Genomic DNA, 9,599 nt, shown 5'->3' with positions numbered 1-9,599 from the left:
AATGTGGAATTCGCTGCCGTAAGGAGTCGTTGAGGCAAATAACATCGATACATGAAATGGCAAACGAGACAAACACACGGGGGCGAAAGGAATGGAAGAGTGTGCGGATGTGGGCAAGTGAAGGAGTAAGAGAGGAGTCTTGTGTTGAAGCCGAAAGGCTGGCACAGACCAGTTGGGTCAAATGACCTGGATCTGTGCGGCAAACTCAATTTCAACAACGACAGCGACAGATTACTGATTTTCTGACACCCCAAAAGAAGCACTGGGAATGTGCAAGGGGGCGCCTGGATTCGAACCAGAGACCTCTTGATCTGCAGTCAAATGCTCTACCACTGAGCTACACCCCCACATCTGTTGAACATTCTTGCACGCACAATGTAATGGAGCTCAGTAGCTGGCAGTCACCATGTTGATATGACCAACATGAAAATAAGCTTCATCAGTTATTCTGGGAGACAGGTAAATGCAGCAATCAGAAATGAATCATGAACGGAGTGAGTCGCATTATTGTGTACAGATGCGATGCACAACCCAACATGGAAAGCCTTGTCACTAAACTTCAGTGAACACATCCTTACCACAGAACGCGGAACTGGAAGCACCAGACAAACGACACCTGAATTTCAACCAGATGTTTCTCCAGCAGCTGTCAAGCGCTCTCTCACTGTGCTCTGCCCCTAGTTCTTTAGATCGTTACAGTCAACACAAGAAACAACAGGTTCAATGTGCAGTTTCACAAGATCATGCTCTCAGTGCCATAAATGTAAGTGTACAGAATATCGAATCAATGTAATAAATAAACATCCAGCAGGCATTTGGCAAGACCGGACATGAGGAGATAGTGTGTGAAGTACTGTAATATTTGTTAAGTCAATAGATTCATTTACAGGTTACGGAACAGAAGTGGGACTTAACGAAAGAGAAAGTGTGTAAATTGCATCCTGGGCATGAAATAAGAAGCTGTGAGTGTCGAAATTGTGACGTCGCCAGGAAATAAAAGTGGAAAATGCTGAAAGCCTCTATTTGACCCGCGGATGCTCGCAGAGAGTGCTGGCAATAGGCGTGTGGCCGTCTTTCTCAATTATTATTTTAAACCTTATCACCAGTGCCTCGATATTCGCCGACACTTACTTCTCCTATCTCCTCCGTTTTATTTCCCATTACTAGATCCAGCAGTGATTCCTATCTTGTCTGCCTGTCTCGCATTTGTAATTTTATCGCTCATGACTGCTCTCCCTGCCTCCCTCTCGCTCTCACTCATTCAGTCACTGGCACACTCACGAACACGCTAATTCACTCAATCTATCCATCCGTCATTCCCTCCTTCCCTCACTCCCTCCCTCACTCACTCACACATCACTCCCTACCTCAATCCCTCCACCGTAAAGATTGAGAGAGACATCAGTAAGACAAAGACCAAATTAATAGATTGGAAAAAACTATTTTTGAGGGTGTGAGATTGGAACCTGGGAAGGTGAACTCGGAAAAATCTTGACAAAGATATAGTACAGGTTTTGGGAAATATTTGAAACGGTGATCAATAGATTTCAAGAGAAATTCGTTCCTCTAAAAAAAAAAGCAACAAATATTCAATAATGAAACATTGTGGATGAATAAAGAGATAGAGATAAGGTAAAATAGAAATTGAACATATGCATATTCTAACTGCATGGACAATAAAGGAAAGGATGATAAAGGGGAAAATGAAGACGTTAGGAAGGATGTCAACAAGCAATCAGGAAAGCAGAAAGGAAATACAAAATTAAATTATCAAGAAATAGTCAATTATTGCACTGAAATGTCAATAACATCAGGATAGGGATAGGGCCAACAAGGGATACACAAGATATACTCAGAGGTAATAACAGTGAAATGGCTGGAATATTGAATAGTTACTTTGTCTCAGTATTTATCAGGGAGGCTATACATGCTTAACATAACTTCTCCGCTTTTCAATTCTATCCCCCTGGAAATGAACCCCAGTGCTTGGCTTGTTTTTATTTATGTCGTCGCCACTTTTAGTGATTTGTGTACCTGTAGTCCGAGATCCTTGGTTAAACCACACTTGGAGCACTGTGAACATTTCTGGTCTCCCTATTATCAAAAGGATATCGAGGAATTGGCGAAGGTGAAAATAATGATGATGCCAGAACTGAAAGATAATACCTGTCAGGATAGATTTAACAGGCTGATGGCTGACATGATGGAGGTCTTTGGATAATGAAAGGGTTTGATTGGGTCGACGGAGAGAAAATGTTTCCACTCGTAGGGGACTCGAAAACTATCGGTTATCAATATAAGATAGTCACTGATAAATCCAATAGAGAATTCATGGGAAACTTCTTTACCAAAGAGTTGCAAGAATGTGGAATTCGCTACCTTAAGGAGCAGTTGAGGCAAATAACATCGATACATGAAATGGCAAACTAGATAAACACACGGGGGCGAAAGGAATGGAAGAGTGTGCGGATGGGGGCAAATGAAGGAGAGAGGGAGGTGTCTTGTGTGAAGCAGAAAGTCTGGCACAGACCCGTTGTGTCAAAAGGCCTGGATCTGTGCGGCAAACTCAATAGAAACAACGACAGATTACTGATTTTTTGAGTCCCCAAAGAAGCACTTAGAATGTGCAAGGGGGCGCCTGGATTCGAACCAGAGACCTCTTGATCTGCAGTCAAATGCTCTACCACTGAGCTACACCCCCACATCTGTTGACCATTCTTGCACGCACAATGTAATGGAGCTCAGTAGCTGGCAGTCACCAATGTTGATATTACCAACATGAAAAGAAGCTTATCAGATATTGTGGGAGACAAATAAATACAGCAATCAGAAATGAATCATGAACGGAGTGAGTCGCACTATTGTGTACAGATGCGATGAACAACCCGACATGGAAAGCCTTGTCACTAAACTTCAGTGAGCACATCCTTACCACAGAACGCGGAACTCGAAGCACCAGACAAACGGCACCTAAATTTCAACCAGATGTTTCTCCAGCAGCTGTCAAGTGCTCTCTCACTGTGCTCTGCCCCTAGCTCTGTAGATCGTTACAGTCAACACAAGAAACAACAGGTTCAATGTGCAGTTTCACAAGATCATGCTCTCAGTGCCATATATGTAAGTGTACAGAATATCGAATCAATGTAATAAATAAACATCCAGCAAGCATTTGGCAAGAGCAGACAGGAGGAGATAGTGTGTGAAGTGACTGTAATATTTGTTAAGTCAATAGATTCATTTACAGGTTACGGAACTGAAGTGGGACTTAACGAAAGGGAAAGTGTGTAAATTGCATCCTGGCCATGAAATAAGAAGCTGTGAGTGTCGAAATTGTGACGTCGCCAGGAAATAAAAGTGGAAAATGCTGAAAGCCTCTATTTGACCCTCGGATGCTCGCAGAGAGTGCTGGGAATAGGCGTGTGGCCGTCTTTCTCAATTATTATTTTAAACCTTATCACTAGTGCCTCGATATTCGCCGACACTGACTTCTCCGATCTCCTCCGTTTCATTCCCCATTACTAGATCCAGCAGTGATTCCTCTCTTGTCTGCCTGTCTCTCATTTGTAATTTTATCGGTCCTGCCTGCTCTCCCTGCCTCCCTCTCGCTCTCACTCATTCAGTCACTCGCACACTCACGAACACGCTAATTCACTCACTCTATCCATCCCTCATTCCCTCCTTCCCTCACTCCCTCCCTCACTCACTCACACAACTCTCCCTACCTCAATCCCTCCACCGTAAAGATTGAGAGAGACATCAGGAAGACAAAGGCCAAATTAATAGATTGGAAACAAACTATTTTTGAGGGGGTGAGATTGGAACCTTGTAAGGTGAACTTGGAAAAAATCTTGACAAAGATATAGAACAGGTTTTGGGAAATATTTGAAACGGTGATGAATAGAGTTCAAGAGAAATACATTCCTCTAAAAAAAAAACAACAAATAGTCAATAATGAAACATTGTGGATGAATAAAGAGATAAGGGTAAAATTGAAATTGAACAAATGCATATTCTAACTACATGGACAATAAAGGAAAGGATGATAAAGGGGAAAATGAAGACGTTAGGAAGGATGTCAACAAGCAATCAGGAAAGCAGAAAGGAAACACAAAATTAAATTATCAAGAAATAGTCAATTATTCCACTGAAACGTCAGTAACATCAGGATAGGGAAAGGGCCAACAAGGGATACACAAGATATACTCAGAGGTAATAACAGTGAAATGGCTGGAATATTGAATAGTTACTTTGCCTCAGGATTTATCAGGGAGATTATACATGCTTAACATAACTTCTCCGCTTTTCAATTCTATCCCCCTGGAAATGAACCCCAGTGCTTGGCTTGTTTTTTTTAATGTCGTCACCACTTTTAGTGATTTGTGCACCTGTAGTCCGAGATCCGTGGTTAAACCACACTTGGAGCACTGTGAACACTTCTGGTCTCCCTATTATAAAAAGGATATCGAGGAATTGGCGAAGGTGAAAATAATGATGATGCCAGAACTGAAAGATAATACCTGTCAGGATAGATTTAACAGGCTGATGGCTGAAATGATGGAGGTCTTTGGATAATGAAAGGGTTTGATTGGGTCGACGGAGAGAAAATGTTTCCACTCGTCGGGGACTCTAAATCTATCGGTTATCAATATAAGATAGTCACTAATAAATCCAATAGAGAATTCATGGGAAACTTCTATTCCAAAGAGTTGCAAGAATGTGGAATTCGCTACTTTAAGGAGTAGTTGAGGCAAATAACATCGATACACGAAATGGCAAACTAGATAAACACACGGGGCGAAAGGAATGGAAGAGTGTGCGGATGGGGGCAAATGAAGTCGGGAGGGATGTGTCTTGTGTGAAGCATAAAGGCTGGCACAGACCCGTTGGGTCAAAAGGCCTGGATTTGTGCTGCAAACTCAATACAAACAACGACAGCGACAGATTACTGAGTCCCCAAAAGAAGCACTTCGAATGTGCAAAGGAGCACCTGGATTGGAACCAGAGACCTCTTGATCTGCAGTCAAATGCTCTACCACTGAGCGACACTCCCACATCTGTTGACCATGCTTGCACGCACAATGTAATGGAGCTCAGTAGCTGGCAGTAACCATTGTTGATATGACCAACATGAAAAGAAGATTCATCAGTTATTCTGGGAGACAAATAAATACACCAATCAGAAATGAATCATGAATGGAGTGAGTCACATTATTGTGCACAGATGCGATGCACAACCCAACTTGGAACGCCTTGTCTCTCGGCTTCAGTGAATACATCCTCACCACAGAACGCGGAACTCGAAGCACCAGCCAAACAACATCAGAATTTCAAGCAGAGGTCTTCAGCTGCTTTAAATCCTCTGTCACTGTGCTCCGCCCCCAGCTCTTTAGATACTTGCAGTCAACAAATGCAGTGCCAGGTTCAATGCGTGGTTTTCCAAGTTCATGCTATCAGTGTCACATATGTAAGTGTACAGGATATAATAAAGATGCAACCAGCAGGCATTTGGCAAGTGTGGCAGGAGGAGCTAGTTTGTGAAGCAACTGTAACCTATTAGTTAGGAGGCAATGCTGAACCTGGTTCCAGGGATTGAGATAGTTAATGTGGAGCAAGTGTCCTTGGGGGAGCATTTAGGGAACAGCGAACAGAGTATCATAAGGATTAGAATAACAATGGAAAAGGAGAAGGATTAATCTAGAGTAAAAATACTTAATTGTAAGAGGGTCAATTACAGAGGATTGAGAACTGATCCGGCCCTGGTAAAATGGAATCAAAACTGTAATCGAGCAAAGAGCGGCTTTTGAAGAGGAGATTGTTCGGGTACAGTCTGTGCACATTCCCACAAGAGGAAAAGGTAGGGCAACTAAAGCCAGAGCTCTCTGGATGACGAAGGAGATAGAGAATAAAATGAAGCAGAGGAAGTGGCCGTATGGCAGATGTCAGGTTGATAATACAAGTGAGAACCAGGCTGAGAATGGAAAGTTCAGAGGTGAAGTGAAAAAGGAAACCACACTTGGAGTAACGTGAACAATTCTGGTCTCCAGATTATAAGAAGAATAAAGAGGAATTGGCAAAGCTGAAAAAAAGATTCACAAGGATGATAATAGAACTCGGAGCATATACTTCTCAGGAGGACTAAACAGGTTGAAGCTCTTTTCTCTAGAAAAGGGAAGACTGAGGGGTGACCTGATAGAGGTCTTTAAGATTATGAAAGGGTTCGATAGGGTAGACGCAGAAAAAACGTTTCCATTTGTGAGGGAATTCAGGAGAATCTTCTTTACCCAAAGGGCGGTAAGAATGTGGAACTCGCCACCAAAAGGAATCCTTGAGGCAAATGGCATAGATGCTTTAAAGGGGAAGCTCGATGAAGAGATGAAAGAGAAATGAATGTATGGCTGATAGAACGAGATGAAATAGGGCAGGAGGAGACTCATGTGGTGCATAAATACCGGAATTGACCAATCGAGACAGCTAACCTGTTTCTCTGCTGAAGCTTCAATGTAAACAACAATCCTGCTGCTACAGGGAATTCAGACTTACTGTATGAATCACAAAATCATTTAGAAAGAAGAGGGAGTATCGGGATTTAAACGAGCGATCGCTTGGTTTACAATGAAACACTGCAATTAAGCAATGCACCCACTGATATCGTCCACGGATGAAGTAATGCAACGGAGTTCAGTCCCTGGCAGTCATCACTGAAGTGAGAACCAATCTGAAAAGAAGCTTCATCAGTTATTCTGGGAGACAAATAATTACAGCAATCAGAAATGATTCATGATCGGAGTGAGTCACAATATTGTGTACAGATGCGATGCACAACCCAACATGGAAAGCCTTGTCACTAAACTTCAGTGAACACATCCTTACCACAGAACGCGGAACTGGAAGCACCAGACAAACGACACCTGAATTTCAACCAGATTTTTCTCCAGCAGCTGTCAAGTGCTCTCTCACTCTGCTCTGCCCCTAGCTCTGTCGATCGTTGCAGTCAACACAAGAAACAACAGGTTCAATGTGCAGTTTCACAAGATCATGCTCTCAGTGCCATATATGTAAGTGTACAGAATATCGCATCAGTTTAATAAATAAGCTTCCAGCAGGTATTAGGCAAGTGTGGACAGGAGGAGATAGTGTGTGAAGCGACTGTAACATGTGTTAAGTCAAAATATTCAGTTACAGGTTACGGAAGAGAAGTTGGTTTATTAAATGGAAAAGTGTCTAAATTGCAGAATTCACATCCTAACCATGAAATAAGAGACCGTGAATGTCCAAAGTGGACAATGCTCAAAAGCCTCTGTTTGACCCTCCGGATTCGAATAGAAATTGCTGGCCACAGGCTTGTGGCTGTGTTTCTCAATCATTATTTTAAATCTTGCCGTTTGTGCCTGGCTATTCCCCTACACTTACTTCTCTTATCTGCACCGTTTCATTTTACATTGTTGGATCAAGCAGTGATTCCTCTCTTGCCCAGCTGTCTCCCTTTTATCATTACATTCGTTCCTGCCTGCTCTATCCGTCACCCTCTCGCTTTCACTCATTCATTCACTCAAACGCTCACGAACTCACTCACTCCCTCCCTCCCTCGCTCACTTCCTCCCTCCCTCACTCACACACTCACTCCCTCCCTCAATCCCTCCTCAGTAAAATATTTAGAAATACTTAAGTGAGACAAATAACAAAGTAATTGATTTGAAACAAACTAATTTTGAACGGATTGGAATAGAACTGGGGAAGTTGAAAAAAATTGACAAAGAGATAGAACAAGAGTGGGAAATATTTAAGAAGGTGATTAATCTCTCTCTGGCACTCCCTCAAAGTCGAGAGGGGACGGGAATGGAAGGGTGAGATGAACGAGGGAGGAAGTGGGCCTGTGTGGAGAATGGACGCTGGCATCGAACAAGTGGGCAAAATGGCCGACTGTGGACTCAATGTCAATAACAATCCTGCAGCTGCAGGAACAGACTGACTGCATGACTTCCGACAGGGAACAATTAAAAGACAGAGGGGGCGCTTGGATTTGAACCAAAGACCTCTTGATCTGCAGTCGAATGCTCTACCGCTGAGCTACACCCCAACATCTGCATGAAGCGTTAGCACACACAAGTCAATGGAGTCTAGCACCTGGCCATCATCAACATTGATCGCACCATTCTGAAAAGAACCTTCATGAGTTATTCTGATCGGCAAGAATATGACTCCACCTCCAGAGCCTGACCCGTCCCTCAGAATCTAACTCTTCTCTTCGAGTCTGCCTCCGCCCTCAGAATCTGACACGGCACTCAGTGTCGGATCCCCTCCCCCAGCCTTTGACCTCTGCCCCCAGAGTCTGACCCTTCCCCCAGAGTCTGACCCTACCTCCAGAGTCGGACTCCTCCCCCAGAGTCTGAACCTTGCCCCAGAATCTGTCACCTCCCCCAGAGTCTGACCCGACACCGAGTCTGACGCCTGTCCCAGAGCCTGACTCCTCCCCAAATGACTGACTCCTCCCCCAATGACTGACTCCGCCCAAAGAGCCGGACACCTCCACAGCGTCTGAGTCCTCCCTAAGAGCCTTACTCCTCTCTCAGAGTCTAACTCCTTCCCAGAGCCTTACTCCTCCCTCAGATTCGGTCCCCTCCCCCGAGTCTGACTGTTCCCCCAGAGCCTGACTCTTCCCCAGAGCTTTAATCCTGCCTCAGAGCCAGACACCCACCCCGACCCGATAATCTGACTCTTCCCCCAGAAAGTGAACCCGCCCCTGTATCTGACTCCGCCCTCAGGGCCTGACCCTGAAGAGGAGAGATTGGGTTGACTCGGCCTGTATTCACTCGAATTTAGAAGAATGAGAGCTGATCTCATTGAAACAAAAAAATTCTGACAGGACTAGACAGATTGGATACTGGGAGGATTTTTCCGCTGGCCGAGTGGTCCAGAACAAGGGGTCACAGGTCCGGGGTAGGACAATTAGGACTGAGATGAGGAGAAATTTCTTCACTCAGACGGTGGGAAACCTGTGGAATTCTCTACCACAGAAGGCTGTGGAGGCCAAATCACTGAATATATTGAAGAATGAGAGAGATCGATTTCAAGACACTGAAGGCATCAAGGGGTATGTGGAGAGAGCGGGAATATGGTATTGAGATAGAGGATCAGCCATGGTCATATTGAATGGCAGAGCAGGCTCGAAGGGCCGAATATGCTCCTATTTTCTATGTTTCTTCGCCGGAGCAGCAGACGAGGGAGAAAAGAACGGAAGGGGAGGGAGATCGCGTGAGATGAAGTCGGGTGGGAGGATGCTTGTGTGGAGCATCAACGATGGCAGAAACCAAACGAGTGGGCCTGTTTCCCTGCTGTCGACTCGATGTAAACAACAATTTTACTGCTGCAGTGAAGGCAGGCTGAGGGCACGATTCCCAAGGTAAGAAGTTAAACGTGCAAGGAGGCGTTTGGATTTGAACCGAAAATCTTGTAATCTGCAGTTATATGCTCTAACACTGAGCCACACCTTGACATCTGTGATGATTTGGTGCACATACAAACTGATGAAGCTTCTTTTCAGGTTGGTTATATTAACATTGCTGACTGCCAGGTACTGAGCTCCGTTACGTTTTGTGAGC

At 44.2% G+C, this 9,599-nt stretch overlaps 3 non-coding genes across 3 annotated transcripts; all 3 read right to left on the bottom strand.

Annotated features, from left to right (window-relative positions):
• Positions 1 to 275: 275 nt before the first annotated feature.
• trnac-gca (transfer RNA cysteine (anticodon GCA)) lies at positions 276 to 347 on the bottom strand. The gene has a single exon. It is a non-coding gene; the product is annotated as a tRNA-Cys (tRNA).
• Positions 348 to 2,629: 2,282 nt separating this feature from the next.
• On the bottom strand, positions 2,630 to 2,701 carry trnac-gca (transfer RNA cysteine (anticodon GCA)). Its single transcript has one exon. It is a non-coding gene; the product is annotated as a tRNA-Cys (tRNA).
• Positions 2,702 to 8,005: 5,304 nt separating this feature from the next.
• trnac-gca (transfer RNA cysteine (anticodon GCA)) lies at positions 8,006 to 8,077 on the bottom strand. Its single transcript has one exon. It is a non-coding gene; the product is annotated as a tRNA-Cys (tRNA).
• Positions 8,078 to 9,599: the final 1,522 nt, after the last annotated feature.

This window comes from Heptranchias perlo, chromosome 20 (genome assembly GCF_035084215.1).
Source record: "Heptranchias perlo isolate sHepPer1 chromosome 20, sHepPer1.hap1, whole genome shotgun sequence".
NCBI classification, from domain to species: domain Eukaryota; kingdom Metazoa; phylum Chordata; class Chondrichthyes; order Hexanchiformes; family Hexanchidae; genus Heptranchias; species Heptranchias perlo.
The sequence above is the reverse complement of the archived record's forward strand: the minus strand, read 5'-3'. Positions and strand labels throughout refer to the sequence as shown.